The 26,327-nt window shown below is 47.5% G+C and overlaps 1 protein-coding gene across 1 annotated transcript in view; it reads left to right on the forward strand.

Annotated features, from left to right (window-relative positions):
• The window catches only part of GRK1 (G protein-coupled receptor kinase 1), a 539,002-nt gene that overhangs the window by 228,753 nt on the left and 283,922 nt on the right, over positions 1-26,327 (forward strand). The gene's annotated exons all lie outside the window — the stretch shown is intronic.

The raw sequence follows: 26,327 nt of genomic DNA on the forward strand, positions 1-26,327 counted from the left end.
TGAAACTGGCGCTCATCAGGAAGTTTGGACTAACTCCGGAAAAGTACAGGCAGAAGTTCAGGGGTAGTCACAAACTGGGCACACAGAATTGGGTGGACTTCCTGGACTATGCAAAGAAGGCACTGGAAGGTTGGATTCAGGGCAGTGAAGTCAGGAACTACGAGGAGCTGTTTGACCTGGTATTGAAGGAACACCTACTCGAGAAATGTTTCCCTGAACTGCGGCAACACCTGGTGGATAGCAAGCTGACCAGCCCCCGGAAGCTTGCTGAGGAGGCGGACATTTGGGCTAGTACCCGGGTGTCCACAAGGGGGACTGGAGGGGATACTCAAAAGGCCGGACAGGGCGCCCCCCAAAAGAAAGAAGGAGGGGAAAAGAAAAAGGAGTTCTCCAAAGGCCCCCAAAATAACTTCCAAGGGAAGGGAACAGGATTCACCTCTAAGGCTAACCCACCCAGAAACCCTAATCCTGGCCAGAGTCAGCAGCCAAGGGTTGTCCATTGCTACGAGTGCGGTGGCGTTGGACACTATAAAGGAGATCCGAAGTGTCAGAAACGCCCACCCCCTCCCACTGGAGGAAAGCCCCCCGGAGTAGCTAGTGTAGTGCTCGGGGAGGAGATGCCCTTAACTAAGGGAAGGGAGTGGGCGGGTGTCACTTTAGTGTCCCTGGGAGAACGGGAGATGGTTCCTAAGATCCAGGTGCCCGCAAATACTGCAAAGTATGGGCAGTGGATCACCATCAACGGCCAAAGAGGGGAGGCTCTGAGAGACACAGGAGCCAGTATGACTATGGTACGTAGCCAACTGGTGTCTCCAGAGCAAGTCATTCCCGATGTACTCCACCCAGCCGCGATGGCTGACGGCAGAACCGGTCACTATCCCGTGGCTGAGGTTCCCTTTGAATGGGGGGGGGTTGCAGGTTCACTTCGAGTTGCCGTAAGCCCTGCCGTGCCAGTCGATTGTCTGCTGGGCAATGACATGGAGCACAACGCTTGGAAGGAGGTGGAATACCGGACTCATACCGAGATGCTGGGTACACCTGACTGGGCCTGTGTTAGCACAAGGTCCGAGACTACCCGAAGAGGGAGTTCATTCCGGCTGGAGCCTGGAACAAAGGCCCAGCCAGCTGCCAGTCAAGGGAAGAACCGAGGACAGGAGGAGCCTGCCTCGGCGTCTCCACCCCGTAGGACGGATAGGCCACCGGAGGTGGTGGACCAGGAGTCTGCGGAGGGGGACGTTACCAACCTGGAGGACTTACCCATCCCGGCCGAGTGGCACGTGGAGGGAGGCCCGTCCAGGGAGGAATTCTGCCAGGGCCAGAGGGAGTGCCCTACCCTTGAGGGGCTGAGGCGACAGGCCGAAGCCCAGGCAGCAGGGAACGTTGAAGGGAACTACAGTGTCTACTGGGAGGATGGCCTCCTCTACAGTGAACCCAAGGCACCCCTACATGGATCGTCACGAGCCTTGGTAGTACCTCAACGTTTTCGAGCCTTCCTGTTAGAGTTGGCTCACGAGATCCCCTTGGCAGGACACCTGGGGCAAGACAAGACCTTCGCCCGTCTTGTCCCACACTTTTATTGGCCTCAGATGAAAGTGTCGTCCGATACCTACTGCCGGACATGTGTGTCTTGCCAAGCCAGTGGGAAAACAGGGGTGAAGCTGAAAGCTCCCCTGGAACCACTTCCTGTCGTTAGCACCCCCTTTGAAAGGGTGGGCATCGACATTGTGGGTCCATTAGATCCACCAACTACAGCTGGTCACAGGTTTATCCTGGTTCTGGTGGATCATGCCACACGGTACCCAGAGGCAATACCTCTGAGGACCATAACAGCACCTGTTGTGGCTAGGGCCCTGATGGGAATCTTTACCCGAGTGGGTTTTCCCAAGGAAGTTGTGTCCGACAGGGGGACCAACTTCATGTCAGCATATATGCGGGCAATGTGGAAGGAGTGTGGAGTGACCTACCGGTTCACAACTCCTTACCACCCCCAGACCAATGGTCTGGTGGAGAGGTTTAATAAAACCTTAAAAGGCATGATCAGAAGTCTGCCTGAAAGCCTGCGGAGGAAATGGGACGTCCTCCTACCCTGTTTACTTTTTTCTCACAGGGAAGTGCCACAGAAGGGAGTGGGCTTCAGCCCCTTCGAGCTTCTGTATGGGCACCCTGTACGCGGACCTCTTAACCTGGTGAGAGACGGATGGGAAAGAACTCCCAGAAAGCTCCCCCAGGATGTGGTGAGCTACATGCTGGCCTTCCGGAGCCAAATGGCTAAGTTGTGGAAGCAAGCTTCTGACAACTTGGAAGCCAGCCAAGCAGTGATGAAGGCGTGGTATGACCACAACGCTCACCCGGTGGAGTTGGAGCCTGGCCAGAAGGTGTGGGTGATCGAACCTGGAGAGCTTAGTGCCCTCCAGGATCGCTGGTCAGGACCCTTTGAGGTGTTGGAGAAGAAGGGTAAGGCTACCTACTTGGTGGACCTGAAGACCCCTCGTCAGCCCCTGCGGGTGCTGCATGCCAACCGCCTCAAACCCCACCACGAGAGGCCCGAAGTCATCTTGATGATGGTGACTGACGGAGGAGAGGACGTGGAAAGCGAGCCTCTCCCTGATCTGTTTGCGTCTCAGGAAAAGGATGGGTCGGTGGAGGGAGTGATTCTCTCCCCATCCCTAACTCCTGAACAGCAGGAGGACTGTCGCCAGGTCTTGGGGCAGTACTCTTCGTTGTTCTCCCTTGTCCCAGGTAGGACTCACCTGTGCGTCCATGACGTGGACACAGGAGACAGCCCACCTGTGAAGTCCAAGATCTACCGGATGTCTGACAAGGTGAAGGCCAGCATTCACAGTGAAGTCACTAAGATGCTGGAGCTAGGAGTGGTTGAACCTTCTAGCAGCCCCTGGTCCAGTCCGGTGGTGCTAGTACCAAAAGCTGCACCACCGGGTGCCCAACCAGAACTGAGGTTCTGTGTGGACTACCGGGGACTGAATTCAGTGACAAGGACTGACGCTCATCCGATCCCTAGGGCGGATGAATTGATTGACCGGCTGGGAGCTGCCCAATATCTAAGTACCTTTGACCTTACTTCGGGGTACTGGCAGATCTCGTTGACTGATGGAGCAAGGGAAAGGTCAGCCTTCTCCACGCCCAATGGCCACTACCAGTTCTGTGTGATGCCCTTTGGGCTCAAGAACGCACCTGCCACGTTTCAGCGCCTGGTAAACCAGATCCTCACCGGGATGGAGAGTTTCTCTGCTGCTTATCTGGATGACATAGCCGTCTTCAGTAACAGCTGGGAGGATCACTTGCAGCACCTGCAAGCTGTTCTCCAGGCCCTGAGACAAGCTGGATTGACGATCAAGGCCAGCAAGTGCCAGATCGGGCAGGGGTCGGTAGTGTACCTTGGACACTTGGTGGGTAGGGGGACGGTGCAACCCCTCCAGGCGAAGATCGAGGCCATCATGGCCTGGGAACCCCCCAAGACACAGACTGAGGTCCGAGCATTTTTGGGCCTCACGGGTTACTATCGCCGCTTCGTGAAGGGGTACGGCACCATCGTAGCCCCTCTCACGGAGCTTACGTCCAAGAAACAACCTCGACGGGTAGTCTGGACGGAGGCTTGTCAGCAAGCCTTTGAGAAATTGAAGAAAGCCATGTGCGAGGCCCCGGTCTTAAGGGCCCCAGACTTTTCCAAGAAGTTCATTGTCCAGACAGATGCATCAGAACATGGCATTGGGGCAGTGTTATCGCAACTCAACGAAGAGGGTCTGGATCAACCCGTGGTCTTCCTATCCAGGAGACTACTTCCCAGGGAACAGAAGTGGAGTGCAATAGAGCGTGAAGCCTTTGCAGTGGTATGGGCTCTGAAGAAGTTGCGGCCATACCTGTTTGGCTCGCACTTCCTAGTTCAGACCGACCACCGACCCCTTCGTTGGCTGATGCAAATGAAGGGGGAGAATCCCAAGTTGTTGAGGTGGTCTATTTCCCTACAGGGGATGGACTTTCAGGTGGAACATCGGCCTGGAGTGGACCACGCCAATGCAGACGGTCTCTCAAGGTATTTCCGCCTTAGTGATGAGAACTCCCAAGGGATTGGGTAGCTCTCCCCACTTTCAGCTGGGGGGGACGCGTGTTAGACCTGTCAGCCCTTTGGGTGGTCCCTCCTCATCATTATTTATTTTGTCCCACTTTTGCCTCAAACCCTGTTTGAATTTTTCCTTTTTGGGAACCACCAGACTTTTTAGTGTTGCTACAGATTCAGGGAGCCATTTTAGCTACCCCTGAAACTTCTGTCTGAGGGCCTGAAGCACAAAATGGTGGCCTCCTATGACATCACCAGCATCCACTGGAACCTACCAGCACCTTCCAGAACCTTCCAGGAGATTCCAGAACTGTGTGACAGTTGGAAACCGTTTAGAATGTTGGGAGGATAAGAGAGGCAGTTGGCAGTTGGAGCTGGCAGTTGGCACCTGACTGGTGAAGAGAGAGGAGCACAAGAGTGAAGGAGGAAGGAGTGAAGCAGCAGGGGTGGAAACTTGTGCCTGGAGTGGGGTCCATAAACCCACCCTTGATACTTGTCCCAGCTGATGGATCCCAGCCTATAGCCCTGTGTGGGAAGAAGAAAGAAGAAAACCATCCTAAGGACCTGGACAGCAGGAACAGGCCTTAGAACCAAGAAGATAACAAGATTCTGACCTGAGAGTTGGTTTCCCTGGAGCCTGGCGTCGAGTAGCCGAAGACCTGGAGCCCGAGGTGGAGAAGCGGCGCTGACTGAGGTAGTAGACGTCGTACCCGGAGCCGCCTGAAGTCATAAGAGGGCGCCGGCGGAGGTCGAGTGGAATACCAAGGGTCGAGAAGGAGGTGAACCGAGGTCGAGCGAGCGGCGTCATCGGAAGGGTGAAGTCTGCCCTCCGGGGTCGTCGGAGACCGAGGTAGAGGAGCACCGGAGGTCGGGAGTGAGGATCGCACTCCGGAGTCGCCCGGAACCTGTGAGGAGGAACACCGGAGGTCGGGGGTGAGGGTCGCACCCCGGAGTCGCCGGAAGTCGACAGCGAGGTCAGACCGGCCGACGTCATCGGAGCCGAGTGCGCCATCGGACCGGAGCCGCCCGAAGTCGACATCGTGTGGAGACTGCCCGACGCCGTCGAATCGAAGGTAGAGGTCGAACCGAGGCCACCGACATCGGACCGGAACCGCCTACCGGCGCCGTCATAGAACTGACATTGTGCCGAGGCCGCCGAGACCGAACCGGAACCGCCTCACGGCGTCGACACGACTCCAGCGGCGTCGGAGCATCAGAAAAGGGCAGTAAGTGGAGTAGAGGGCGCCTTAGGCCCTGTGGAGACCTGAGAGACTACTCTAAGGGGCTAGGGAGGAGCTGAAACCCACCTGACTGTGCCTGGGGTGAACTGGGACTAACCTAGAGAGGTTCTGTGGAGAGGGAAGCCAGGGCATTGGAATTTCCCCCCTTTTTGATCTACCTCAGTTTAGGCCTCAGCCTTTGCCTCAGCCAGGGAGTGGTACCCCTCAAGCCTTTCACACCCTACAAGCTGTGCCTGGGCCAATTCAGCCCTTCAGTAGTGAAGTGTCATCTGATTCACAAAGTGTACTGTATACTTCTAATTATTTATTGGGGTTACTGTATTTATTGAGTTCTCATCTATTTATTGCTGCACTGAATTTCTAGGTCCACAGGACTTGTTGGTGTACAGTATTTATTGGGACAGTATTTATTGATACAGTATTTATTACCTCAAAGTATTTAGTTGACTGTATATATTGCACTTGTATTTATGCCCTGTTATTTATGACCACCCCTATTTATTTCAGCAAACAGCAAATATTTATTTGACCTGCTATATTTAAAAATGTATATATTGTGATTGTTATTTATTTTCCCAATCAGCAACTAAGAGAAGAAAGATAAAGAGAACATATTTTCATAATTTTTACGGTGTAGAGTCGTTTTTGGAACGGATGCACGCATGGTTATTGTATGGGTGTATTGTATGCTTAGCACTGCGCCTGTTTCCTGACCACTCGAGCCAAGCTACCACGTTGTGTCGGGAAGGTCCACCACCACCCTGCGGAGTGGGAGTGGGCGGTTTCCAACATAAATTGGTGGCAGCGGTGGGATAGAGCTGTGCCTACATATACTCAACAATAACTGTGGGTAGTCCATAGGCCTACACCGGGAGTTTTCTCACAGCGGCCTTCCTAATTGTGGGTTTTTGTTTTTTTCAAATTTACTCTGGTGGTGGGAGGAGGTATTACTAAAGGTATCCCCCTGCATTGTTACTGCACAAAACCTGTCCTCTAACCTGGGTGGGCAAGATGGAGTTTGTTCTTGAAGATTTAGAAACATACACTGTGGCCCAACTCAGGGAGTTTTGCCAGCGAGAGGGGGTGTACTGTCCCCCAGGAGCAAAGAAGGGTGCACTTCAAACCAGCCTAAGGGCTTGGGGGGAGGCACGCAGGGAAGGCAAGGCTGAGGAGGAAGACAGGGATGGAGAGCCTGACCCCGAGGGGGCTGAGATGTGCCAACCTGAGGTGGGGAACCTGTCAGCAGGGCCCAGGACACTTTCTAGGGGGGGCAGCCGTGCCTCTAGTGGGGGCTTATCCAGCGTGGAGTTAGCAGATCGGAGAGAGAAAAGACAACTCACATTGGATTTAGCAAAGCTGGAGAAGGAGAAGGAGGAACAGAGGTTGGCTCATGAGACGGAGAAAGAGAGGATGGCTCATGAGATAAGACTGAAGGAGATAGAGCTTCAGATCCTCAGAATTGGGGCACCAACTGTTCCTAATGGTGGCAGCCAAATCCAAGAGTCCACCAGGGAATCCAAACCTTACCTGCCAAAGGACATTGTAGCAAGCTATGGGGCAGGTGATGACATCGCCAAATGGCTAGCAGCCTATGAGGTCTCATTGAGGGCCCATGGGGTTCCAGTGAAGTATTGGGGAGGGGGATTGTACAAATACATGCCTCCAGCTGGTAGGGATGCTTTATTGGCCCTCGAAGAGGAGGAGCAAACCCACTACCCCACCATGAAACTGGCGCTCATCAGGAAGTTTGGACTAACTCCGGAAAAGTACAGGCAGAAGTTCAGGGGTAGTCACAAACTGGGCACACAGAATTGGGTGGACTTCCTGGACTATGCAAAGAAGGCACTGGAAGGTTGGATTCAGGGCAGTGAAGTCAGGAACTACGAGGAGCTGTTTGACCTGGTATTGAAGGAACACCTACTCGAGAAATGTTTCCCTGAACTGCGGCAACACCTGGTGGATAGCAAGCTGACCAGCCCCCGGAAGCTTGCTGAGGAGGCGGACATTTGGGCTAGTACCCGGGTGTCCACAAGGGGGACTGGAGGGGATACTCAAAAGGCCGGACAGGGCGCCCCCCAAAAGAAAGAAGGAGGGGAAAAGAAAAAGGAGTTCTCCAAAGGCCCCCAAAATAACTTCCAAGGGAAGGGAACAGGATTCACCTCTAAGGCTAACCCACCCAGAAACCCTAATCCTGGCCAGAGTCAGCAGCCAAGGGTTGTCCATTGCTACGAGTGCGGTGGCGTTGGACACTATAAAGGAGATCCGAAGTGTCAGAAACGCTCACCCCCTCCCACTGGAGGAAAGCCCCCCGGAGTAGCTAGTGTAGTGCTCGGGGAGGAGATGCCCTTAACTAAGGGAAGGGAGTGGGCGGGTGTCACTTTAGTGTACCTGGGAGAACGGGAGATGGTTCCTAAGATCCAGGTGCCCGCAAATACTGCAAAGTATGGGCAGTGGATCACCATCAACGGCCAAAGAGGGGAGGCTCTGAGAGACACAGGAGCCAGTATGACTATGGTACGTAGCCAACTGGTGTCTCCAGAGCAAGTCATTCCCGATGTACTCCACCCAGCCGCGATGGCTGACGGCAGAACCGGTCACTATCCCGTGGCTGAGGTTCCCTTTGAATGGGGGGGGGTTGCAGGTTCACTTCGAGTTGCCGTAAGCCCTGCCGTGCCAGTCGATTGTCTGCTGGGCAATGACATGGAGCACAACGCTTGGAAGGAGGTGGAATACCGGACTCATACCGAGATGCTGGGTACACCTGACTGGGCCTGTGTTAGCACAAGGTCCGAGACTACCCGAAGAGGGAGTTCATTCCGGCTGGAGCCTGGAACAAAGGCCCAGCCAGCTGCCAGTCAAGGGAAGAACCGAGGACAGGAGGAGCCTGCCTCGGCGTCTCCACCCCGTAGGACGGATAGGCCACCGGAGGTGGTGGACCAGGAGTCTGCGGAGGGGGACGTTACCAACCTGGAGGACTTACCCATCCCGGCCGAGTGGCACGTGGAGGGAGGCCCGTCCAGGGAGGAATTCTGCCAGGGCCAGAGGGAGTGCCCTACCCTTGAGGGGCTGAGGCGACAGGCCGAAGCCCAGGCAGCAGGGAACGTTGAAGGGAACTACAGTGTTTACTGGGAGGATGGCCTCCTCTACAGTGAACCCAAGGCACCCCTACATGGATCGTCACGAGCCTTGGTAGTTCCTCAACGTTATCGAGCCTTCCTTTTAGAGTTGGCTCACGAGATACCATTGGCAGGACACCTGGGGCAAGACAAGACCTTCGCCCGTCTTGTCCCACACTTTTATTGGCCTCAGATGAAAGTGTCGTCCGATACCTACTGCCGGACATGTGTGTCTTGCCAAGCCAGTGGGAAAACAGGGGTGAAGCTGAAAGCTCCCCTGGAACCACTTCCTGTCGTTAGCACCCCCTTTGAAAGGGTGGGCATCGACATTGTGGGTCCATTAGATCCACCGACTACAGCTGGTCACAGGTTTATCCTGGTTCTGGTGGATCATGCCACACGGTACCCAGAGGCGATACCTCTGAGGACCATAACAGCACCTGTTGTGGCTAGGGCCCTGATGGGAATCTTTACCCGAGTGGGTTTTCCCAAGGAAGTTGTGTCCGACAGGGGGACCAACTTCATGTCAGCATATATGCGGGCAATGTGGAAGGAGTGTGGAGTGACCTACCGGTTCACAACTCCTTACCACCCCCAGACCAATGGTCTGGTGGAGAGGTTTAATAAAACCTTAAAAGGCATGATCAGAAGTCTGCCTGAAAGCCTGCGGAGGAAATGGGACGTCCTCCTACCCTGTTTCCTTTTTTCTTACAGGGAAGTGCCACAGAAGGGAGTGGGCTTCAGCCCCTTCGAGCTTCTGTATGGGCACCCTGTACGCGGACCTCTTAACCTGGTGAGAGACGGATGGGAAAGAACTCCCAGAAAGCTCCCCCAGGATGTGGTGAGCTACATGCTGGCCTTCCGGAGCCAAATGGCTAAGTTGTGGAAGCAAGCTTCTGACAACTTGGAAGCCAGCCAAGCAGTGATGAAGGCGTGGTATGACCACAACGCTCACCCGGTGGAGTTGGAGCCTGGCCAGAAGGTGTGGGTGATCGAACCTGGAGAGCTTAGTGCCCTCCAGGATCGCTGGTCAGGACCCTTTGAGGTGTTGGAGAAGAAGGGTAAGGCTACCTACTTGGTGGACCTGAAGACCCCTCGTCAGCCCCTGCGGGTGCTGCATGCCAACCGCCTCAAACCCCACCACGAGAGGCCCGAAGTCATCTTGATGATGGTGACTGACGGAGGAGAGGACGTGGAAAGCGAGCCTCTCCCTGATCTGTTTGCGTCTCAGGAAAAGGATGGGTCGGTGGAGGGAGTGATTCTCTCCCCATCCCTAACTCCTGAACAGCAGGAGGACTGTCGCCAGGTCTTGGGGCAGTACTCTTCGTTGTTCTCCCTTGTCCCAGGTAGGACTCACCTGTGCGTCCATGACGTGGACACAGGAGACAGCCCACCTGTGAAGTCCAAGATCTACCGGATGTCTGACAAGGTGAAGGCCAGCATTCACAGTGAAGTCACTAAGATGCTGGAGCTAGGAGTGGTTGAACCTTCTAGCAGCCCCTGGTCCAGTCCGGTGGTGCTAGTACCAAAAGCTGCACCACCGGGTGCCCAACCAGAACTGAGGTTCTGTGTGGACTACCGGGGACTGAATTCAGTGACAAGGACTGATGCTCATCCGATCCCTAGGGCGGATGAATTGATTGACCGGCTGGGAGCTGCCCAATATCTAAGTACCTTTGACCTTACTTCGGGGTACTGGCAGATCTCTTTGACTGATGGAGCAAGGGAAAGGTCAGCCTTCTCCACGCCCAATGGCCACTACCAGTTCTGTGTGATGCCCTTTGGGCTCAAGAACGCACCTGCCACGTTTCAGCGCCTGGTAAACCAGATCCTCACCGGGATGGAGAGTTTCTCTGCTGCTTATCTGGATGACATAGCCGTCTTCAGTAACAGCTGGGAGGATCACTTGCAGCACCTGCAAGCTGTTCTCCAGGCCCTGAGACAAGCTGGATTGACGATCAAGGCCAGCAAGTGCCAGATCGGGCAGGGGTCGGTAGTGTACCTTGGACACTTGGTGGGTAGGGGGACGGTGCAACCCCTCCAGGCGAAGATCGAGGCCATCATGGCCTGGGAACCCCCCAAGACACAGACTGAGGTCCGAGCATTTTTGGGCCTCACGGGTTACTATCGCCGCTTCGTGAAGGGGTACGGTACCATCGTAGCCCCTCTCACGGAGCTTACGTCCAAGAAACAACCTCGACGGGTAGTCTGGACGGAGGCTTGTCAGCAAGCCTTTGAGAAATTGAAGAAAGCCATGTGCGAGGCCCCGGTCTTAAGGGCCCCAGACTTTTCCAAGAAGTTCATTGTCCAGACAGATGCATCAGAACATGGCATTGGGGCAGTGTTATCGCAACTCAACGAAGAGGGTCTGGATCAACCCGTGGTCTTCCTATCCAGGAGACTACTTCCCAGGGAACAGAAGTGGAGTGCAATAGAGCGTGAAGCCTTTGCAGTGGTATGGGCTCTGAAGAAGTTGCGGCCATACCTGTTTGGCTCGCACTTCCTAGTTCAGACCGACCACCGACCCCTTCGTTGGCTGATGCAAATGAAGGGGGAGAATCCCAAGTTGTTGAGGTGGTCTATTTCCCTACAGGGGATGGACTTTCAGGTGGAACATCGGCCTGGAGTGGACCACGCCAATGCAGACGGTCTCTCAAGGTATTTCCGCCTTAGTGATGAGAACTCCCAAGGGGTTGGGTAGCTCTCCCCACTTTCAGCTGGGGGGGACGCGTGTTAGACCTGTCAGCCCTTTGGGTGGTCCCTCCTCATCATTATTTATTTTGTCCCACTTTTGCCTCAAACCCTGTTTGAATTTTTCCTTTTTGGGAACCACCAGACTTTTTAGTGTTGCTACAGATTCAGGGAGCCATTTTAGCTACCCCTGAAACTTCTGTCTGAGGGCCTGAAGCACAAAATGGTGGCCTCCTATGACATCACCAGCATCCACTGGAACCTACCAGCACCTTCCAGAACCTTCCAGGAGATTCCAGAACTGTGTGACAGTTGGAAACCGTTTAGAATGTTGGGAGGATAAGAGAGGCAGTTGGCAGTTGGAGCTGGCAGTTGGCACCTGACTGGTGAAGAGAGAGGAGCACAAGAGTGAAGGAGGAAGGAGTGAAGCAGCAGGGGTGGAAACTTGTGCCTGGAGTGGGGTCCATAAACCCACCCTTGATACTTGTCCCAGCTGATGGATCCCAGCCTATAGCCCTGTGTGGGAAGAAGAAAGAAGAAAACCATCCTAAGGACCTGGACAGCAGGAACAGGCCTTAGAACCAAGAAGATAACAAGATTCTGACCTGAGAGTTGGTTTCCCTGGAGCCTGGCGTCGAGTAGCCGAAGACCTGGAGCCCGAGGTGGAGAAGCGGCGCTGACTGAGGTAGTAGACGTCGTACCCGGAGCCGCCTGAAGTCATAAGAGGGCGCCGGCGGAGGTCGAGTGGAATACCAAGGGTCGAGAAGGAGGTGAACCGAGGTCGAGCGAGCGGCGTCATCGGAAGGGTGAAGTCTGCCCTCCGGGGTCGTCGGAGACCGAGGTAGAGGAGCACCGGAGGTCGGGAGTGAGGATCGCACTCCGGAGTCGCCCGGAACCTGTGAGGAGGAACACCGGAGGTCGGGGGTGAGGGTCGCACCCCGGAGTCGCCGGAAGTCGACAGCGAGGTCAGACCGGCCGACGTCATCGGAGCCGAGTGCGCCATCGGACCGGAGCCGCCCGAAGTCGACATCGTGTGGAGACTGCCCGACGCCGTCGAATCGAAGGTAGAGGTCGAACCGAGGCCACCGACATCGGACCGGAACCGCCTACCGGCGCCGTCATAGAACTGACATTGTGCCGAGGCCGCCGAGACCGAACCGGAACCGCCTCACGGCGTCGACACGACTCCAGCGGCGTCGGAGCATCAGAAAAGGGCAGTAAGTGGAGTAGAGGGCGCCTTAGGCCCTGTGGAGACCTGAGAGACTACTCTAAGGGGCTAGGGCGGAGCTGAAACCCACCTGACTGTGCCTGGGGTGAACTGGGACTAACCTAGAGAGGTTCTGTGGAGAGGGAAGCCAGGGCATTGGAATTTCCCCCCTTTTTGATCTACCTCAGTTTAGGCCTCAGCCTTTGCCTCAGCCAGGGAGTGGTACCCCTCAAGCCTTTCACACCCTACAAGCTGTGCCTGGGCCAATTCAGCCCTTCAGTAGTGAAGTGTCATCTGATTCACAAAGTGTACTGTATACTTCTAATTATTTATTGGGGTTACTGTATTTATTAAGTTCTCATCTATTTATTGCTGCACTGAATTTCTAGGTCCACAGGACTTGCTGGTGTACAGGATTTATTGGGACAGTATTTATTGATACAGTATTTATTACCTCAAAGTATTTAATTGACTGTATATATTGCACTTGTATTTATGCCCTGTTATTTATAATCACCCCTATTTATTTCAGCAAACAGCAAATATTTATTTGACCTGCTATATTTAAATGTATATATTGTGATTGTTATTTATTTTCCCAATCAGCAACTAAGAGAAGAAAGATAAAGAAAGAATATTTTCATAATTTTTACGGTGTAGAGTCGTTTTTGGAACGGATGCACGCATGGTTATTGTATGGGTGTATTGTATGCTTAGCACTGCGCCTGTTTCCTGACCACTCGAGCCAAGCTACCACAGTGTGTTCGGGGAGTCCACCACCACCCTTTCAGAGTGGGAGTGGGCGTTTCCAACATCTTTCATATATTTTTTGTTCACCTCAGAGTGTGTTTATGTTTTCAGTAGTTGAGCAAAGTGTTGGTGCCTACCAGTGATTTCGATTGTTGTGGTCCTGACGAATGCCAAGTGCCTTGATCAGGGCAGAATAGCGGCAGAAACATGTTGACCTGTTAGGAACTGAGTTCATTATCAACCTTGAGTTCCTGTTTTTTAATTCATTAGATTTTACCCTTTGAAGTGGTGCACGGTCGAAACAAAATAAAAAATCATTGTAAGCGGCAGCTCGGTTTATGACTCTGGAAATTATGTGTTCTTGAGCAAGTGACAAAGAGTATACACCTCTCTGAATGGATGAGTGTGATGGCTATAACAGTAAAATAATTTTGTAGATTGGCATTAAATGCATAGAATTACAGATGAAGACACTTTCACAAATATATATATTTATTTCTACTTACTTTCACTAGTTTTTGAGTTCAACGATTAGTTTTTATTGAAAAGCCAAGGGTGTTCTACATAACTTACCCCTTATAGAGTTTGAATTTTTTCTACTTTTCAGAGATGCATAGTTTTCTTGGCTCACCACAGTTTCACACCTTTTTATCGCACAAAAACAAATAGGTAGAAGCCGCAAAAATAGAACATATTGACCACCATTTAGACAATTGCAAAAGCTGTAGCGAAAAAATTATTGGTTATATAATTCTGCGGGGCATATTAGCAAGGGCCTTATCACCGCTTTAGCGGCGCTTTTTTCCGATAAAGCGGCGATATTATTATCGCCCTATTAGCAAGCCTGCGCTAACATGCGTTAGCGCCTGCTTTCCGGCGTTAGCTGCTGGTTTTCCTATTGCCTTGCATGCCAGCGATAATTATCGCTAATGACATGCAAGGCAGGCGTTCCTTACAAAAATTACACGGTAAAAGTCACTATCACCACTTCGCTCTATTACCAAAGATGTCCCGCGATAACAAAAGTCGCGCTAAGCCCCGAGTAACGCATGAATTTAACACCTGATAAAAACCTTACTAAAAATGGTGCTACAATGAGGTACATAAGGGAGACTAGCCCCGATCTCCTTCTGAGTAGCCACAAACACCAAAGAGGTACAGGTCAGGCTTCATTATTAGCCCCTTAGCTTGTATGAAGGTACATTTTAGCCAGCTACAGCCATTGCTTCTACTCATGTCCAGAAGGTGCATCACATCACAGGCCCTCACTATGTTGTCCTGATCCGGCCTTTGACAGCATTACATACATGTTAACATTCACTGTTATTCCTGCTGCATAATTCATCCATTGATCGGGTCATACAGGGTGTTTTCAGGCACTCCATCACGTTAGCTGAAATATTATTGACGCTAACGCACCGCTAACGCGCTGATCCCATGCTATCGCATGAATGCCTATCGCGTGTTAGCAGGAGTTATCGCTTCCTTTCCCGGACACCATCGCATCTTACCGATGTGTTCATAATACGTCGATAAGAATGCGAAAAGTGTCCAGGAAAAGACGCGATAAAAAAAATGCCGCTACCTTGCGCTGGCGATCATTATCGCCTTTTGTAGATAATATGCCCCGCCTTCTCTTTGATGGCTGAACTGAGGGCGATCATAGCACTGCAGACCTATTGTTGATGCCATTAACGGAACAAACAAACACACACACACTTTCTTGCACAACACTTTTTTCCATTTCACCAAAAACAGGGGAGAGATGATGGGAAGAAAGAACAAAGCAGATGGACAAGGGGATGCAGACTTTCACAATACACCACCAAGAGTACATGGTAAGAGCAGTGAGGAGATTATATATCATATGATATATCGGGTTAGTGGGGCATCATGGTTCGAAAACAAGTATTAGAGCATTTCTGCAATCACAAGTTCGACTTCCAAACAGTCACTTAATTTTCATATAGGGGGTCTGTACAAAGTATACTGGATTTTATCATCATATCTGACTGGTAATGGTCGGATATTCTCCACCTTCCACACAAGTTTGGATGGTGTTCATATTTGTCATACTTTAAGAGCTGATCATGAACGACTGAAATCAATGTTACCATTGCACATAATTGCCACATTTTGGTCCACCACAACAGTAACAGCAGGGGCTGAGGTGACTTCAACACCTGGGCTGTGGTCAGCCTGGATGCTTAGATCATGGTTGTCAATGAGTAACTTAGATTTGACATCAGCAGGTATTCACTTTCATGACCTGTACAGCCCCACATCATCATAAGTGGAGTGAGTGGAAGTGTTAGTCTTGTGACTTCTCATATGGGTCCCAGCATGAACCACCTAAAGGTCTTAACATGAGGGCAAGAGTACAGCATGTGTTCCAAAGTACAATTCTAGTCACAGCCTTTCCAGCATTTATATGAAGTGCTGTGCATGGCCCCTAATCTTTCCCGAGCCAGAAACCATTGCATTATCATTTTATAGGATTATTCTTTTAATCTGCTACATATGGACATTGTTGGTCCCTTTATGGAAATAATAAGCCATGTGTCTTTAGTAATTGTGAAACCGAGGTCCACCTCTCATCTGTCCCTATACTTATGAGTGCAAGAGATGAAGTATGTATTAAGGAGCAGAATTATTAAAATTTCACACAGTGCAGCATGCCACTTTGTTGCTCTGCGTGAAAGGGCAGGAATGCGGTGTATTTAACATAATACACTGCATTCCTGTCCTTTCTTTGCTCTGGTGCTCTTTTGGCTGCCTAGTGCCACCGCAGGCACCCTTGCGCCGTGGTGTAAGGGTTCCATGCGTTGTAGGCAGATTTGTTTTTGTGGAGGAAGGTGGACCTTCCTGCACAATAACAATCCTGGTGAGGCATTTTCCCCTTTCTATGTGTTCTGCAGAATGCAGTGCACATAGAAAGAGGAAAAACACAGAGAAATAAAGATATTTCTCCTCATTACGCCTTATTTGGTGAAGCATAGCATTGTGACGCATTCCCAGGTCTACCAGTAGGTGTAGCTCTAGCCATGTGCCAAAATCCATGGATGGATGCATGGGAAAACCCACGCTTCACCCATGGAACGCCTCCCTGGGGAAGAGTAATGTAATACAGCAATTTGTGTTGTGTTGCGCTACTCTAGATTTATTAGGCCACGCAGGGCCATGCAAGGTGGCCTTGTGTGGCTTGATAAAACTTTCTTTAGTGATGCGTCGCCCTTGCAAGGGGCAAGGGTGATGCAAAACACTTTTATAAATATGCCCTAAGAACTTTGCATCACAGGGAAACTCCCTTTTTATTACTTCCTTTTTAAAACGGTCCTCCAATAAACATAAGTTCCTCGATCCCCCTCCTAATTTTCCCGAGTTGCTGTCAGTTTTTTAATTGGGACAGGTGAAAATCATTTTGTGTGGTTTGGGGAAAAGATTCACACAAGATTTGTGGTCAAGGACCGTACCCTTGTTGCACTTATCACCAATATCGCAAAGCCTCATGCCACCACAACTGGAAATGTGTGTCCATTAATCCAGGACCAAAGTTAGGATTGTATTCTATAGGCATTAAAGGAGAAGGGAAGGCACCCAGACCAAGTCTCTTTAAAATCAGGTTCTAATGATTACTTTTTTTAGGGGATCCCCATTCGTTTTTTCTATTTTTGAGGAAACTAAAGAGCGCTACCTAGTGGGTCAAGAGAATATTTCTGATCTAGTTTGGATACATTGGGTGATCTGTGACTGGGGTTCAATGTTTTGCCAATGTGCAACATTCCGTCCATCATCTTGTGTGTTTTACATTGGGTGAAGACCATCCCAAAGTTGGTTGGGTTTATGAAGCAAATATATAATTCTCAATGTGAGGAAGCCCCAAGATTTCATCGGCCCTCAGTTGGTAGAGAGTTGATCTAGTTATTCTTCGTTTCTTATTATTCCAAAGTAAGCTTTCTAATTCTAATTTCTACCTGATACTTTTTGGACTCGAACTGGGGATCCATAGAGGAAATTCGGGGCCACTAAGAACAGTTGTGGGATGAAGTTGATTTTAATGCACACAATCCTTCCAAACCAGGAAACTTCTAACATTCAAGTCTTCAGACAATGCAACTAGAAGGCCAGGATGGTTGGACTTATAGAAATCACTGGTCTTCTCTGGCAAAGTTATAGCCAGAAATCAGATTGACCTTTGTGATCAAAGTACGCCTTTACCACATAATACTCGTGAGCAGGAAGTTTTGCTCACAATAAGGTTTGTCTCAACAGGTTTGGATTAGTTCATTTTAAAATCAGATACCAAAAGGAAATGCTTCTGGAATAGGCTGCAAATGTGTTAGAATTTTCAGGGTCTGTTTGGAAGCATAATATTTGAGCAGCATATGGTGTTAACCTGTGATGACATGACACAGTCTCAATGATGCATGTTATTTGTTCACATTGATACTAGTGGTTCGAGGGACATTGCAAAGAGCAAGGGTGATACCTTATTTTGTACCCCTAGACAATACTGTTGATGTGGATTGTACCATTTTTTTGTATTAAGGCTGGTGGGGCGGGGGTAAAATTGGCTTTAATGGGATTTTACAGAGAGGGGCACAAGTATTTTCTTATTGGAATAGATAGCTCCTTGCTACTTGATCCAAAACCTTTTTAGCACTGAAAACACAACAGCTATGATATTTTCCATGCTCAGCCACAACAATGTTGATGCTTCTCTCACGTATCAAGGTCCTCCGGTTTATGAAATTCACTTGCTGTAGTAGCATTTGTAAGGTCTATGCTTCATACACTGCATCCAATCTGGCGACAATAATCTTGGTGAAAACTTTGATATCACAATTTAACAGAGTCCTTTAAGACCTACTTAATCAAATTCTCCGTTTTAAGATGAGTTGCAGAGTCAGTTCCATCATAGATGGGGTGACTGACAGGATGTCTGGAAGTAATTGAACACTTCTGTAAGGGGTTTAGTTAGGAGGCCTGCATATGCCTTGTAAAAAAACGGTGATTTTACTCCTAGAAAGTGCTTTAACAGCACCAATAACCTCTTCTGAGATCATTGGTTCCTCCAAGGTGTCTCGATTATAGCTCTGTATGGAGAAACTCAATATTAGGTAATTATTCGTCTTGCTCCTGAGCTTTACAGTTCTGGGATTTATAAACACCTGTAGAAAAATCTCAAGATATCTTTAGTTATAAAGTCATCTTTGGTTTGGAGAATCTCATCAGTGTCAGCAATTTGTTTCATAGGTTCCTGTCACGTTGATGTCACCTCACCCATCAATAAAATCTCCAGCACTCCTCTAGTCTTTCTGAAATTTTATAGAGAAATGATCATTTCTATATTCCTGTGTCAGATATAATATCTGTTGTCGTAGTTCTTGTTTCCTCATATGGGTTAGTTAATCTTCCAAAATGAGTGGTACATGTTATTAATTCTCCTCTAATAACTGCTTTTGCTAAGGGTCTAAACCATGCCCCATGCCACTTCACTGTTAGCATTCCCTCTTAAATAATGGCTCACAGCTTCTTAGATAGTTTCCCTCAAGGCAATGTATTTAAATACTATTTTATTTAATTAAGAAATATGAGATTTAGGCTGGTTCTACTGGGTGTAGAATAGTTCTAGAAAGACTGAGGATTGCTTAGGTAGTATTTGGGTGCCTATGTTTATGCATAAAAGCTGTGGTAGTGTACTGCTATGTGGTAAGTAAAAATCTTTTCTAGAATGGACTCTGAGGGCCCGATTCACAGAAGTAATCTGAGACAAAATCCTAAACTTACTACTTTTGGTATTCACAGAAGGCATTTAGTAGTAGTAAAGTTAGGATTTTGCCTTAAGTCTGTCTTAAGTCTGTCTTAAGTCTGTCTTAAGTATGTCCTAAGTTTGTCTTAAGTTTGTCTTAAGTTTGTCTTAAGTCAAACTTAAGACAAAATACTAACTTTACTACTACTAAATGCCTTCTGTGAATACCAAAAGTAGTAAGTTTAGGATTTTGTCGCAGATTAGTTCTGTGAATCGGCCCCTATATGTGTTTTGAAAAAGTATAATCTCTTTCTGTCCCTTGTTAGACTTATTAAAGATCAATTAAGACAAAATCTCGGATTCCTATAGATAGGGTGGGAGGGGATCAATACTCTGGAAATGGGAAGAGGAATGATTTGTATGATGGGTCTAGTGTTGCATTGTAGCCCCTCCCATAACGAGACACCTTTTTCACTAATGTAGCCACAAATTGGAATAGTGCAGTGCAAAAGGTATCTCTATTGTCAGTATTGTTATTGTTAATTTTGACTTGTAGAGCGTTTAATACCTGCAGGTCCCTAAGCGCTTCAAGAAGAACAGCGGAAGTTCCAAGGAGCGTTGTATCACAGAGGGGGGTGTTATGCCCAGACTTCTGTGAATAGAAGGGTCTTAAGTTTTTTCCTAAATGGAAGGAGGCGGCTTTCAGAGCGAAGCTGACCAAGCAGCCTGTTCCAAAGTTGCGGCATGAGGACCGAGAAGGTTCGGCCGCCTTTAGTGGTGTAATAGAATCGTGGGCATTTTAGAAGGCCCTCTGTGGATGACCTTAGTAAGCGGCAGGGGGCGTATTTCTCCAGACATTCCTTGATGTAATTGGGTGCCTGACCAAATAGGGCCTTATGTGTAATGCAGAGGCCTTTGAATTTGGCCCTCTGCTTGATGGGCAGCCAGTGTAGTTGTTGCAGTAGGGGTGATGCCCAAGTGCGCCTAGATAACTTGAAGATTAGCCTGGCGGCATCATTCATCACCACCTGAAGTTTGCTCAACAGTGAGTCCGGACGTCCGATGTAGAGCGAGTTCCCACAGTCAAGCCGGGCCAAGATCAGGGCAGCCACCACTGTCCTCATGGTTGAGAAGGAGAGGATGGGGGAGAGTCTCCTCAACTGCCTGAGGAGGCTCACGCAAGTTCCACGGTGGAGACTTGATTGGCCAATGAGAGTTTGACATCTATTTTGATTCTCAGACTTTTGACCATCAGGAGCTGGGGCTGGATTGACTAACTCCTTCACCACACACGCCGAGGATTCACCATTCACAGTCTGACTGCGTATTCAGTCTGACTGGTATAAATTGTAACCCCGTTTAATCAATATAGAAACATCTTTCTTTTTTGTGAGGTCATTACAGTGAAATTGATTACGAAACAAGTATGATCTTAATTGCTGTTTCTTTTTTTAAGTTTAGAATGCTTTATTGAAATAGTAAGCAAAGTAAAACATCAATACAGTATTATATAAACAGAGGCCAATCAGTAAAAATGCCAAATTAATGTGTAGTAAATATGGAAGAAGAATAGGTATATCAACAATACCAATTAAACCTTCTAAAACTGTACTTAGAATAGATGCATTTTAGCATTTTGGAATTTTAAAAGGGGGGGGAGGAGAGAAAGGGAGGGGAGGGAGGGAAGTACTATGAGGAAGTTAAACAATTATGGATAGTAATGAAAAGCAATTACATATAATAACATTAAGAATAAATATGACAATGTGAATACAAAATAGATCAAATAGTCAACCTGGAAAGAAATGTGGTTAGTGGTGACCAAAGTATTTTATTTTTTTAATGAAAAGAGGTATTGAAGTAGCATGTGCGCGTTCTAGTCTATGATGGTGGCAAAGCAGGTTCCACCAGGATTGATATGAAATTTTGGTTGTATCCTTCCAGTTGGTGGTAATGATCTGAAAAGTAATAGCTATAAATGAATCAATAAATGTACCCATGTTTCCCTGGGTATCCCATAAAGTAGAGGAGCTACCCAGAAAAACGTGCAAAATGTCAAAAGGAACATTGGTAGCTAAAATTTCATTCAATTTCTTCCAAATGAGTAAGCAAAAGCTCTTAACCAGAGGGCAAAGAAAGAACATGTGAAGTAAATCACTGTTTGCATGAGGACAAGACCAGCATTTCTTGAAATCGAACAAGCTGAATTTATGCAAATCTGTAGGGGTGAGAAAAAGCCTATTATAGAAATAGTATAAAGTCTTTGTTGTACTGGCTGAGTGTGAAGAGGTGTGAATTTTTGTCCAGATGGAGCCCCATGTCTGAAATGAGAATTCCTGTGCCAAGTATTTTTCCCAGAGAAGTTCTATATTGGATTTGGTTCTAGAATCAGTAGGGCGAGATCATATCTTGTATATAGCAGATGCCTTGAGTTGAGTAGAGAAATCAAGTGGGGGAGTGGGTGTCTGATCAAGTGAGACTGAGGTTACGACTGCTGTGGAATGTGTGAAGGTGGGTGCTGAGAAACATCTAGGGGGTTGAGATAAATGTGGCTGCAGTAAAAGAGAAGGGTGCCTATTGCGCCTGCTCCATCGAGCTCCAAGCCATTAAAGATGTATGTGAGGGTTCAGATAAAAAGGTCCGAACTTGTTTCAGGGTGAATGCAGAGTGGTAACGTCTAAGATTAGGAAAACTAACCCCTCCTGAATCTTTGGGCTGCTGGAGATGAATAAGTGAAATCCTAGCCTTACGGTTGTTCCATAGGAATTTGGTTAAGGAGCGGTTGATAATGCTAAAAAAAGGAGAGTGGGAGAGTGACTGGGAGCATAGAGAGATACAAATTGATGATTGGAAGCAACATCATTTTAATTGTAGTTAGCCTAACACACCAGGACAAAAAAAGTGGAGACCAACTATCAATGAGAGTAGAAGATTAATTTTAACGGTTTCTTTAATACTATCAGTGTAGAGGATACCTAAGCACTTAATACTCCTGGGATTCCATTTGAATCCTGTGTCATGAAACATATGTGAAAAGCAATGTTTATTTAATGGCATAACCTCGGATTTGTCTATATTTAATCTGTAATCAGAGACTAGAGAGTATTCCTTTATGAAGGAGAAGAATGCCGGCAAAGATGTAGTGGGATTAGAAAGGTATAGAAAAATATCATCTGCATATGCAGTGAACTTAATGTCTGTGTGTTTAAATTGGAAACCTGTATATTGTGGGGAACGTCTAAGTTTCTCCAAAAAGGGTTCCAAGGCAAGAATAAATAAAAGTGGGGCTAGAGGGCACCCCTGTCTAGTTCCTCTGATGATTGGAAAGTATTTAGATTGACATCCGTTCACCCAAATAGAGGTGGAAGGTGCAAAATATATTAACTGGATGTATCTGGAAATAGGGGGGCTAAAGCCATGCTATTTCAATGCGCCAAAAATGCGCTCCCAGTTTACTCTGTTGAATGCCTTTTCAGCATCTAATGTAATTGCAGCAACTGGTGATTCTGCCTTGGAGGCTAAATTAATGGTATTAAGGAAAGTTCTAGAGTTATCTGTGATAGACCACCCCTTTACAAATCCTGATTGATGTATATTAATAAGGTCCGGGATTACTTGAGTAATACGAAGAGCAAGTAGTTTAGCAAAGATCTTACAATCCGTGTTAATCAGGGAAATGGGCTTGTTATTTTTACCAGTAGAAGGGTCTTTGTCTTTTTTAGGAATCAAACGTAGCATTGCCTGAGTGAAAGACCCCCGTGTTTTACCAGTGGTTAGAAAATGATTTATCAGGGCTAACAGTTGAGGGACCAGAAATTGTTTGGAGTGAAGGAAAAAACGTACAGTAAAGCCGCCCGGACCTGGTGTTTTATCTTTGGGTAGTAGATTAATGGCATTTGTAATTTCTTGTTTTAATATTGGATTATCCAGGGATGTAAGATCAATGTAGCTCTCAGGCAGTTTGGGAATGGTTTGGAAGAAAGAATCAATTTGAGCAGAGGAAGGAGTCTATTCGGGGGTGTAGAGGGAGGTGTAGTATTCAGTGAAACAATCAAGAATCTTAGCATCTGTAATGTGTCTGATTCCTGCGCTGTCTGTGATGGCAACAATTTTGGATTTTTGTTTTTTAATTTTAAGATAATTGGCTAGGGATTTGCCTGCTTTATTCCGGTCACCATACATTTTGGCATTGAATTAAAGGAGATTGTTACAAGCATTGTCCCAGGATTGCTTATTATATTGCATTTTCACTTTAATAATTTTAATGAGATTGGACAGTGTATCGGGGCAATTCGTAGTAAAGTATTTGTGCTCTAGGGCCTTGATTTGCTTTAGAGTGGATGTTGCCTCCATAAGTGCTTTCTTCCTTTTCCGGGAAACAAAGTCTATTATGTAACCTCTAGCGTGGCTTTGAAAGCGTCCCAGATAAAAGGAAACTGTGAAGTGGAGGAGAGATTATTGTTGACAAATTCCTGCATGAAATGTGTAAATTGTTCGACAAATTGAGAGTCCAACAGAAGGGCGTTATTAAAACGCAATCGGCAAGAAGTAGGTGCAGGTGTTGGATATTCCATATCTAAAATGACAGGGGCGTGGTCGGAAATGAGAATGGAGCCAATCTCTGACTTAGTCATGAATTGAAGAGATGGTTGGGTGAGAAATATATAGTCTATGCAGGAGTGAGACCTCTGAACAGGGGAGAAAAAGGAGAATTCCAAGACATCAGGAAGGGAAATTCTCCATGCATCCACCAATCCTCTAGCAGTAATAGCCTTCTGATACGTCTTTTGCATTTTACCAGGAATGTATTTGGTTTGGGATTTCCGGTCTAAAAAGGGATCCATAAGTTGATTGCAATCACTACCCAAGATCAGATTTTCTGAGGCGTGGGAAGACAGAAGAGTGGAGAAATCATTCCAAAATACTAAATCAATACCATTGGGACCATACACATTACAGATGGAGTGTTGGGTATTTTTAACTTTAGTATTCAATAAAAGCCATCTACTGTTAGTGTCCTTGACCTCATTTTGCAAAAGAACATTTAGTGACTTATGAAACAAAATTATTACATCGTTTTTGTTGTTTACTGCTGGGGAACAAAAAACATCTCCAACCTATAGTCTTCGCAGGGAAGGCAAATCTTGCAATTTAAGATGTGTTTCTTGCAATAACGCTACATGACATTTCAATTGAGCAAGGTGAGACAAAATTAGCTGCTTTTTAACTGGATTTTGAATACCTTTAGCATTCCATGAGATAATACGAAGGCCACTCATCGAAAAAACCTATTCAAAATTAAACATAGAGTTGCATGAAACTTGAAGAAAATGTGATAAGAGAGATGCCAGAGGCAGAGTGATAATGGGTGGCGCAAATACGGAAAGGAAGCAGAACCAAATAAGAGAGGGATATGCACAGGCCAAGAAAAAAAGAAAAGCAGGAATTGGCAAAAGGGAAGGAAGGTAGAACATCTAGCTTACATCCAGTTAAACATGCCAGGTTGAAAGTAGTAAAATACCACAAAAACGTAGAAATAGAAAGAGATTGAAATTAAATAGAGGGTAAAGAGGAGAGGAAAAGAGAGGGAGCGAGGGAGGAAAGAAAGGAGAAGGAGGGGAGAAGCAAGAGGGGAACACAGTCGCCCTGTGAGTCTAAACAAAGAAATGATGACAAAAAGCCAAAAGACGTTAGTCAGAATAATCACAGACACAAAGAACATTAATGGAGGAGGGGAGGGGACGAAAAGGATAAAGGCCACTCCAGAGAGGGACACCAAGAAAGAACAAGTTTACTGATACAAAAGAAAGAAAACTGAAAATTATAATCAGTAAAGGTAAACATAAGTAACACAATGGAAGGGAACTTACTAAACAATGGGTAAGACTATGTAACGGAATGAGTCATACACAACATAACAGATGGACAACGCAGATAGAGACGTCAGCATAGACAAGTTGCCAGGGGTGAACCTAAGAAACAACAAGGGAGAGAACATTTGAGAGGACAATTAAGATTTGCTCAGTTCCATAGCTTCTCCTTCATGAACTTGAATACATTTCCTAAGTTCGTCAGGATCTTCGAAAGTGAAAGTTCTGTCTTATAAGTCACTTTAAAGAAGCATGGATGAATGAGACCGTAGCGGGCTTTCATGGATCTCAGCGATGGTCTGAGGTGTAGAAATTCTTTTCGACGATTAGCAGTAGGCTTGGAAACATCTTGACGGAAAAAACTTTGTGGCCAGACCAGAGCATCTGTTTATGTTACTTGGCTGCGTTGAGGATTGCCATGAGATCAGAATATAATAGAAAATATGCAATGACTTCCCGTGGTTTATTTGAGGAAGATGCGCTCTGGGGGCCAATCCTGTGCGCCCTTTGGATATTAAGATCAGTAGATTTCGACGGACCAACTATTTGCGGAACATGATCCTTCAAGAAGGAGATCATATCGAGCCTTCTGAACCTTCTGGAATTCCATAAACTCGTAGGTTGTTGTGCCTGTTTCAATTTTCTAAATCCACTTTGGCAACAATATCTTGTGCGTCGCTGATTTTTTTTTCCACATCTGAAAGTCTTGATTCCAACCCGGATCACTTCTCTCCAATTCTCTGAAGTATTGCAGTAGTGTCTGTCATAAAGAGTCTAATATTGCGCAATTCGTCCATGATGTCTTCCAACGTCAAAGGAAGAGGTGATTTCGTTGGGGAGGACGGAGTTTTGGCTTTTTTGTTGGTAATACCAACCAAATCTTTGCGCCCACCAGAATTGAAACCAACAACTCCATGGGTCTTGTTAGAATGTGGAGGGTCCATGTCCAGAACACAGTGTATCAACGCAGCTTGTGAAAAAGCTCCTACAAGGCACAAAACTCCAAGGCCACCCACAAAATAGACTAAATAAAGGTTGGGCCAACAAACCCTATAGAAAACCTGACAGAAAATTCTGGCTGAGTAACCTTAGTGCCCCAGGGGGTGAGATGAATGTATTTAAGGGAGAAAAGTAATCCGTTGAAATTATCACCATCTCGCCATGAAGTAGTAGAAATTATGTTGAAATGACCCAAAAGGATAGAGAAGTCCAGTCACAGGAACATTGCTGCATCGTCGCCTGCTGTGGAAAGTGCAGGTATTAAGTATGCAAAATGGCATCCGCAATGCGAGGTTGTATGAGGCAGAAAGAAAATGAAGAAAAAGTATCCAAAAAGACCTCTTAAGGTGTAAAAAAAACTTGCCCCAGCACTCTGCGCAGCTTCAGACGGGGGAATCCATTGTTATTTCTCCGCACCGATGACGAAGGCAAGCCCTTCGGCTCTGACCGCTCCTCAGTGTTGCGAAGCTGATTCACGGAGCAGCCATTTTGGTTAGCCGCCGCCCGCAATCTCCTTAATTGCTCTTTCTTACCGCTTAGCAGGCGAGATCTGGAAAACAGTGCCACATCAAATTCTTTAATGTGGTTCCATCGCAGCAATGCTCTGCATTCATTAGGGAATTAAG

Source organism: Triturus cristatus, chromosome 8 (genome assembly GCF_964204655.1).
Source record: "Triturus cristatus chromosome 8, aTriCri1.1, whole genome shotgun sequence".
NCBI classification, from domain to species: domain Eukaryota; kingdom Metazoa; phylum Chordata; class Amphibia; order Caudata; family Salamandridae; genus Triturus; species Triturus cristatus.